Consider the following 9,511-nt stretch of genomic DNA (forward strand, 5'->3'; position numbering starts at 1 on the left):
TGGTGTTCAGGGTGACCAGAATTATTGTCCTGGGTGGTCTTCAGCAGATGTCAGGGCTAGTTCATGTTTCATGGCAATCGTATATACTATTAACATCACCCACATGTTGCTTTGTAAATGCTCTGGGTTCTGCAGTTTTACTTGCATCTCTTGATTTGCAGTGCTCTTGCTCCTACATCAATAGCTGTGCATTCTATTGGCTGGCATTCTTGTCTCCATCCAACCCTGGGAGAAACTGAAGTGCATCAACCTTGCGAGGAATTGAAATGTACTCACTTCCCTGGAGTGCTGTTGAAATGGAAATAGGTCCTCACCCAATTTGGGAGGAAAGATGAGTGCTGGCTTCAAATTAAGGAGGGGGAGATAATCTATGTACAAAACTCCAGTTTTATGTAGTAGAAATCTTCTATACAGAAAAATACCAATATTGAATAAATGGCTATTGAAGGGAAAATGGTATGTTAATTAAACAACAAAAACTCACATTTCTAGTATGAGAGAGAGACACTACCATGCTAATAATAGTGACAAGAGTATGTTACTGAACTGCAGAGTAACTAAGTTCCAAGAGAGCACTTTATTAAGAGATCAGAGCAGATGAATCATCTTTTTGTCCATTGATCTTAACTGTAATATTCCCATGCATTCCATCCAGCAGAGATTTGGTTTCTCAACTTGAGAGAGAGACCTTGTCTGCATTAGAAAATTTTCCACATTCTTTTAATATCCAAGGAAGACAGAGGGGCTGCTTAACAGTCACCATCCTTTAGGAAGTTTATCTCTACAGAATTGTCACTCACGGTGATGCCTTAGAATGAAATTGTAAATTTTACCATTCATACAGCTTCCTTATGAAGAAAGCTCTTATAGGGTTTGTTGTGTGTGTTACAACAGTAATTGTTTCTGCATAATATTGTAAACAAAAAAGCTATATGAAAATTTGCAGATAACATGGTTAAACAGTTGTTAAAAACTGAACTTTTCTTGGCAGAAACTCAGTCTCTCTCTTGTTTTTCTCTCTCTGTCTCTGGCTAAGTACAAACAGTCAGAAAGCCTGAGGCTGAGCTGATTCAATTTTTGCAGGTTAGTCTCAGTATAGATTGGACCAATAAGCAAGTGAACAGACCTTTGATTCCGGAAATGTGGCAACATGTCTACAGTGGCCCAGGCCTGAAGCTGGGGTGTGCTAGAGCACACCTCCCTGCTCAGCTGGAGCAGACAGCTTGGGCCAACGCTAGACCACCCATCCTGCAAGGAGGGGGAAAGGGGCTTGCAGGGGAGGTGCAAAGCGTCCTGGGATGCTGGGGGACTGAGTTAATTTGAATCTGTAGGGGATTTGGGACAGAAGTTCAATAAACCCGTTTAACCTAAATCAGTGAAGTTTGATACTACGTCCATCCAGGTTTATCTTAAACTGGTTTTGGCCATTTTGAAAGCAGTTTATGTGCACCAAACTTGTGTTACACACTTGAACTGGTTTCTGATCATTTATACTGGTCTGTGTGTAATTTCTGTCCCTAGCCACAGTCTGTCTGTCTGTCTCAAAGGTTTTAGGAGTTTCTGACTTTTTTCAAGTAAGATTTTTATTTCCGTAACTAAACAAAAGTCCATTTAACTGTGGTCTTGGATCATTTTGGGAAATGTAGGTACAAAGGGTATTAAATCTTCTATTTCCAAATCTATTACTGTGTAATAAATATTTTTTACAAAATAATTTCTGTATTGGTTACTTTTTGCACTTAAGCTGTTTTTGGTTTGGATTGTTTTGAAAGGGTTAAGGAGGTCTTATTTAAGTATTTGATGCCTATGTGTACTGTAGCACACAGGTGCACTTAGAGATTTGACCTACTAAAATTATCTTTGTCAAAGGAGCAGAAAATTATTGAATAGCCTTACACACCACATAGTAAAATTCAGTCAGCTTCCATAATACAAGGTCAATAAAGGCCTTGAATATAAAATAAAGTCAAATGCCAAGGGAACAGCTATTGGCCTGAATGAAGACTTCTGTTTACATACAGCATTCTGAAGACAAAAGTGAATCTGAAATAATCAGGCAGGTAGAGCAGGGTGACTTCTTGGGTTGCTTGCAGATGTGAAAAACAAATAATCTGCACCTTACCTTATTAAACTCGGCGTGATCCTGTGCCAAGCCCAGCATGTGCCCAGAAGAGGCATTGCGTTAGTTGGAACCAGCTTGGCCAACATCTGCATAGATAGCGCTTTTGTGGGGCTTTTTAGCACTTTTATCTAATAACTGATTGAATCAGCTATTAGATAAAAATGCTAAAAAGCCCTGCTGAAACGCCTGATTTATACAGAAGCTGTGGAGCCAGGTCAAACTAATGTGCTGCTTTTTCCAGTAAAGTGCGGGGTTTGTGTGGTTTGCTTTTCTTTTTCTCACATCTGTCAGCACCTTTAGAGACTACGTGGTCCAAAGGCATGATTTATTTGAAGGTAGAAATCTGCTGCTATAAAAGATAGTAGCAGATTGAACCAGTTAGTCTCTAAGAGGCCACCCTGCCCTACCTCCTGCTTACCTTTTAGCATTGCAATAACATTGAAAGCTTTGTAGATGGGGCGTACTCCCTCCAAAACAGCCTGGTCTGATTAAAAAGCTAGAAAACAAAATATCAATTGAAATGTCAATTGATAATGATTTTCCTGCTGGCCTAAGAAAAGGCATTTGAAATGCACCATGGCTGTCATACAGGTGTAGGTATCATCTGTGAAAACTCCAAATAGCCTTTACCAAGAGGGGAGGACCCAGCTAGTCTGCAGACCCTGAAAAGTTGGCAGGACTCCCTGGGCTGGAGAAGCTGTTGCCCCTTATTTCTTCCCCCACAACCTATGAGGTGGGGGTTGGAAGGGGCTCGGACCCAGGCTAGGCACCGTCTTGTCCATAGGAATGGAGAGAGAAGGTCCCTGCCAGCTGGCAGGTTTCCTTGGGTAGGCACTGACAAGAGACACCCTTTAGCAGTGTCTGGGGGGTGGAGGGATGGTCGTCTGTCTTTTAGTTTTTGGTTAGGATTCTTTTCAATGTAGTGTTTTCAGGGAAGGGAAGGAGTTAAGTATGTGAGGTTTTTTTTCTGGTGTGGGAGTGGGGGGAAGCTGCAGCCCCTTTGGAAGAGGAGGTACAGGCTTAGAAGAGATATTGGGGAGGATGGGTGGAGGCATCTCCCCTGGGACTGGGGGTGCGAGAGCAGGCAGTAAGGGTGAGTGGAAAGAAGTTTCTTGTATCTGGATGCGAGTGGTGGTTGGGATTGGTGCAGGGGTTTGCTTGTGTCGTAATATGGGTAGGAAGATAGGTGGTGGTGGGCAGAAGTCAGTTCAAATTCTTGGGCTTTGGGTTATAGTTTGGGGGATTCTTTCTGTGCGTTTGTTTTTCATAAGCTACTCCAACCTTTTGGATATGGCAAGGTATGAATCTAATAAATAAATAAATGATTATTACACTTGTCAAAGATTGGACGCTATTTGCTTACTGAAAATGAGGCTCGTGTCACCCTTGAGTAGTAGAGGGAATGGGCTTCTTTTTGGGGTGAGGCAAGGACAAAATCTTTTAATTTAAAATAAAATCTATTTGAATTTGATGTTTTAAAATGATAGGTGTAGTATGATTTTGCTTGTTTGCCAGGACAGAATTGCATCCTTCCAGAGAGGAGTCAGTTTGGTATCTTTTATGTTTTTGGACGTGAAGTTTACTACTCTATGCAAGATTTCTTGGCTCTTTTGAGCAAAATGGCAGGAAAACCTCTCAAAGCCAAAGAGCAGGTGCCTCACTATACAGTCCAGCGGCTCTCAGCCTTTTTAGACTGAAGACATCCCTTGTTAGACTCAAGGTACCCACTGAAAAATGCCAGTTCTTGTCTTTCACTCATTTTTTGACTATGGAAAAGTAATCAAGCAAATCTTCTGTTGGAAAGAACTCAGGAAGACCAAAGCAGGTTAGTGTTGTTGATGCTTTGCTTCCTATTTGAAATCTTTGGGTGTATTTTGTGAATCATGTCTGCATGTGATGTTGATGTCTTCATACAGTGCTAATATTGCCTGGCACCCTTAAGGATTTCATGGCACCCTGACTGAGAATCACTGATCTAGTCTTGCTCCAAGGACAAGGAGTCTTTAAGAGGGATACTGTATTCTTCCTTACTCTAGTCTCTGCTTCTGCCATGTTTTCTCTCTCTCTGCCCTTCTTAATTTCATTCTCTCCACAGTTATGTAAACAAATTCTAATCAAACCTAACCAGGAAACAGTTCTTGTTGTTGAGATGGAGGACTGTGATCTGTATCAAGTTTCTCTAATTGTAGTAAAAATCTTCATTTGTTGTACAAGAGGTGGCTCACCTGTTCCAAAATTGTTTTCCTTATCCACCATCCCTCTTCTCGAACCTTGTCTGTCTTTTTAAATTAACCTCTTGAGTTCTAAAAATAATTCCAAATGTAGGAGTCTTGTTCAGAGGAAGGCTGAACTCTTCGGTTTGCATTTGGATTTGGAGGAATGGGACCAGAGACCCTGCTGTGTTTTTTTTCATCTTGAATTTTTTGGAGCAGTTGGTATAAAATAGTCGATCAGCATCCTAACAACTGAAGGGAAACGAGCAAGCCCCAGAAATTTGTCCCCCCACATACCCTGTCATTTCAGACAAAGTCCTTATATTGTAATTCAGTGGAAGTGAACACAAATACTTTTTTCTTCATTTTGCATTGGCAAATACAGCTTTCCACTGATCTGTGCATATTAGAAATGTTTTTAGTTCTTTTTTTTCTGTCTATTTAAATATGTATCTTGGAGCTTGTTGAGTAGAGCAAGGAAAATTCTGAGTTGGGAGAAGTGTTGCAATTTATTTTAGAAGCATCTTAGCACCTTTTCAGTGTGGTAGCATAAATTTTAGGAAAAAAGATTTTGAAGTCATTTTTGCATTGCTTTGTTTTTTCAGATCAGTCTTTCACCTGTGTACCATGCTGCATGTATATGAATACTGTAGAAGTAGCACAATTCCATTTTATATGTAGGAATTGTGGGCTTTATGGGATTTTCTTCTGTGTTCCTGCAAAGGTTGTTTGAGAAAAGGGCAGCTGCCTTGATTCTCAAGTTGAAACTGTCTTCTGCCGTGGGAGCCAGCAGGTCATGGTTACTATTGCAGGGTCAAGGAATAGGGCTGTTATCACTTCTCAGTTGGTGGGGGAAGGGATCTTTGCATGTTTGTTACTCCCTAGCTAACAAGGAAGAACTTTTCATGAGGAGGAAGTGAACTGCTGAGGTACTTACAATAGGGGTTTCCCTTATACCTAGTCTTTATTTGAAGCTGAGGATGGATTATAGTTTATTTGTGCACTGTCCTCTGACTGGTATGAATCTACATGCAGTGCAGCATTCTTTCAGGGGTCATTCAGCCAGGTACCAAGGACCTGTTATTGCAGTGAAAGGAGATGGTTACATCTGAACTGTGAATTCTGAAATACACCTGGTACAATTGATGGGCCTGCTGTGATTATTGGTATTGGTACGAAGAAAAGCAATTCTTGCCCTCCGGTTTTTGGATTTTAAGTGCATGCAGGTGCTGAACACCTCACAGCATAAATCTTGTTTTCTTGTACATTGGCACTACAAATGCCCTGGCTTTGATTAAACTTTTAAGTGGAACGCTTCAAAAAGTTCCTGTTACTACTGAGTTAGGACTTGGCTTTCTGCTTCGTAAATCAGAGCCTTCCTTGCGTAGGGTGACCATATGTCCCATTTTGACTGGGGCAGTCCCAGATTTCAGAGACTGGTCTGGCCAGCTGTTGGGAATAATAATGGACATCCCAAAAATGCAGGGGTGGGGTGCAGTCTGGTCATGAGTCGGGGTGGCACAGGACGGGTTGCAGGCAGGCAATGCTGCCTGCCTGGCATGCAGCCCCACCTCTGCCTAATTGTGATGGGGGGACAAGCAAGGGGCAGTGTCCTGGATTTCCTAGTGTCCCAGATTTCCAGGATTTACATATGGTCATTCTGTCCTTCAGAGTTTTCTTGGGATAAAATTTAAACACAGAAAATGTTATTAAAATGTGAGCAGTGTGTGGTAGAAAGGGAGGAGGGGAGGGGAGAGGTGAGGCGTGGTGGGGCAGATCAAGGCCCCCATGATGAGGGAGGAGTGGGGCAGGGGATGGGGCAAGCACTGCTCAGTTGGGGTCGGGCAGGCAGGGAACTGAGCCATGGCTCGTCCAGGGTGAAGGGTAGGCACGGCTCCTGCTGTTGTGCGCTGCTTGTCCAGGAGCTGCTGGTCTGGCCCTTGTCCACTTATTCAGCGGGTCCCGCTGCTGCTCCTGCCATTCATCTGGGAAGGTGTGGGGGGGCATGTGCCCCCAGATCTGTGCAGGGTGGGGTGGGACAAGGTGGGAAGAGGCCTGCGCAGCCCCAGCCTACCCTGCCGCACACAACTGGGGGCATATGCCCTCCCCCACCATGTCCTCCCTGACAAGAAGTGCACAGATGCAGAAGCTTCTCCCACCACTCTCCCGAGATGAGCCGCAGCTTCGTCCTGCGCCTGCCCCAGCCCCTGCCCTAGCCTGATCCTCTCTCACCACAGGGGCCTTGATCTGCCCCCCGCATCCTTTCCACCACACTAGATTTACCACCTGCACGCAGCTCTCCAAGCTGCTGGGCTGGTATCGTAAATTGGATCATTATCAGCTGATATGCCTCCTTAAAAACTGGCTGTCAGTATTGGCCCCAAACATCCCTATTGGTGCACCCCTAGAAAAATTTATAATTTTATTATAATTTTCCAGATATAGAATTCTGTTGGAGGTTTGCCTTGAATTTTGTTCCCTTCCCACTGCTACATCTGGGAAAATAGATCTGGGAGACCAGGTAGCCCTCTTGTCCTGTGCCCTCTACCCCTGCCTTCAACTTCTTCCCCCTGCAGCCTCTTCCCTCCTTTCTGGCAGACCCTGCTCTCCCTGAGCACGTGGAAGAGAGGAGGAAATTTGAAAACAATGACCTTGAAGTAAACATAGCTGTAGTAATTTGCATCTAGCACCCATTAACTTAACTAATCCAGAACTGATGCATTTTACCTTTTTGGAAACTGCTGCAAATTTTAGCATAGATACTCTATAAACTTTTAAGCAGTCATTTTATACTTATGCATAGCGCACACTATGCATGCTACTAATCCAATGCCAAAAGGCTTGTGATTTACCATATAGTTCATTGGTAGGGACCTACTGAATTCATGGTGGAAGTAGGGTGTGCTGTGGCTCCTTTAATCTTGCAGATTTCCCCATGCCTCGACCTCCTCCCACTGATTGGTAGAGGGGCCCTGCTTGCAGCTTGCTCCTGATCAGCGAGGAGGTGAAAACTGCAGTTTTAAATGTGGCGCCATTTTTCCCTCCTGCCACTGAGGGGCCCCAGATGGCCCTGTTGTTTGCTGCTGACTGGCGGGAAGGCAGAAAGGGTGCCATGTGTAAAACCATAGTTTTAGCTTCCCTGCTGATCGGGGGGAGAGACAGGGCACTCCGCTAAACAGCAGCAGGGGACGGGAAGGTGGGCAAGGGGCTAGATGCACACGGGACATGGTGATGTTTGGCAGACATTTAAGGCTGGTGAAGAAACAGAAACAATTGGAAATGGGAAAGAAAAGCACAGCTCAGCTGTGGGAGTGAAGAGGAAGTTGAAATGTATGTAATGTTGTAGCTCAGCCTGATCTGAATATCTACAAGAGCAAGATTACAATGCAGAGTACAAACCTAAAGATATATGGACTTATACACTTCACCCTCACACACAGTAACTTCAATTTCAATAACCACCACTTCCTCCAGACCACAGGCTCAGCTATGGGTACCAAAATGGCCCCACAATATGCCAACCTTTTCATGGCCCACCTGGAAGAAGAATTCCTGAAGAACTGGACCATCCAAATCATGCCACACCTCAGATATATAGATGACACCTTCATCATTTGGAAAACCTGCAGTTTCTGATTTCCATCACAAATACAGTAATCCTTACCCATCCATGAGACCTGTCTTGAATGCTCCAACACCAACGTTTCCTTTTTAGACACTATGATCAATATCCAGAATGGTAAATATACAAACCCCCATATACAAAATACCCACAGACCAACATACATATCTACACAAAACCAGCAATCGCCCTAAACACACCAAGAAAGCGGTAATATACAGCCAAGCCCTCCGATACAACTGAAATTACACTGAGGAGAATACCTGTCATAGTCACATCACAAATCTCAAAAGGGCTTCCACCCAACAAGGACACTCCTCCAGAGAGAGATTGTACTTTTGAAAGAGCCATCCAGATACCACATGAAGAATTGCTGCTGTACAAAAAGAAAATCCCCACAAATCACGCACCATTAGTTATGACATACCATCGTTCCCTGGAACCTATACGGAAAATCATCAAACAATTGCCACCTGTACTAGAAGAAGACCCAACTCTTAAAGAGATCTTTCCAGAACCACCTATCCCAGCCTTTAAACAAGCACTGAACCTCACCAGCCTCATCACCAGAAGCAAAATTCCTATGGACCAAAGCACACTGAATGGATCCAGACCATGCTGGGACAAAATGTAAAACCTGCCAACGCATCTCCACCAGCCCCACAATAACTCCGCCCCACAACAGAACCATCAGCATTCCTGGATCTTACACCATACCTCCAGAAATGTAATATATCTAATCCAGTATACTAAATGTCCTGATGGAAAATATGTAGTAGAAACCAAACAACAACTGTGTACCAGAATGAATAGACACTGGAAATCTATCAAAGACAAAAATACCCATTTACCTGTGGGTGCAGACTTCTCATAAGACAACCACTCTCTCTCTCCAGTCTCTCAGTTCTAATCCTCAAAGGGAATTTATAAAACACCTTTTGAAGACAAGCCTACAAACTTCACTTCATAAATCTACTGGATACAAAAAAAAAATCACAGACTAAATATAGACGTTGGATTTTTTTTTAAAAGAAAACTTTTCACGTTCCAAGTCAAATCAGCCCAATCAATTCCAAATTCTTAAGTCATTCAAGAACTATATGTGACCCTGCAAACATCCTCCATACCTACCTGGGGCTTCAGATGCTTCCAAATCCTTTGGTGGGCATCCTACATGCAGGCCCAAGCAGGAAGGAGTCTCTCATTTCCATAAAGTTGACATATAGCCAATATCTTCCCACTGGAAATGAAAGTGGGAGGTCAACTATGCATTACCTCGGTCATGGTACTACCCCCTGCCAAGAAAGTGGTTTTCCCTTGCAACTAGGAAAACCACCTTAATGGTCATGATATTTCCCATGATTTATGGCACATTATAACCTGCCTGCCATCTGATAACTCCAGGTAACCTGTTGGTTACCAGCATGTTACCAGCTACATTCCATCAGCTTCTCCATCCCCAACTACCTGTCTCGCACCTATTGTCCCCTGTTCCCTTTGAACCTTGCTGCCACGCATTTGCATTTTCACAGGCCTGCATTTTGCATATTGGCT

At 43.4% G+C, this 9,511-nt stretch overlaps 1 protein-coding gene across 3 annotated transcripts in view; it reads left to right on the top strand.

The window, feature by feature from the left end:
• The window catches only part of SPIDR (scaffolding protein involved in DNA repair), a 372,282-nt gene that overhangs the window by 99,840 nt on the left and 262,931 nt on the right, over window positions 1–9,511 (top strand). The gene's annotated exons all lie outside the window — the stretch shown is intronic.

The sequence above is a fragment of the Gavialis gangeticus genome, unplaced genomic scaffold (assembly GCF_001723915.1).
Source record: "Gavialis gangeticus isolate Ggan-Ray unplaced genomic scaffold, GavGan_comp1, whole genome shotgun sequence".
Lineage (NCBI taxonomy): Eukaryota > Metazoa > Chordata > Crocodylia > Gavialidae > Gavialis > Gavialis gangeticus.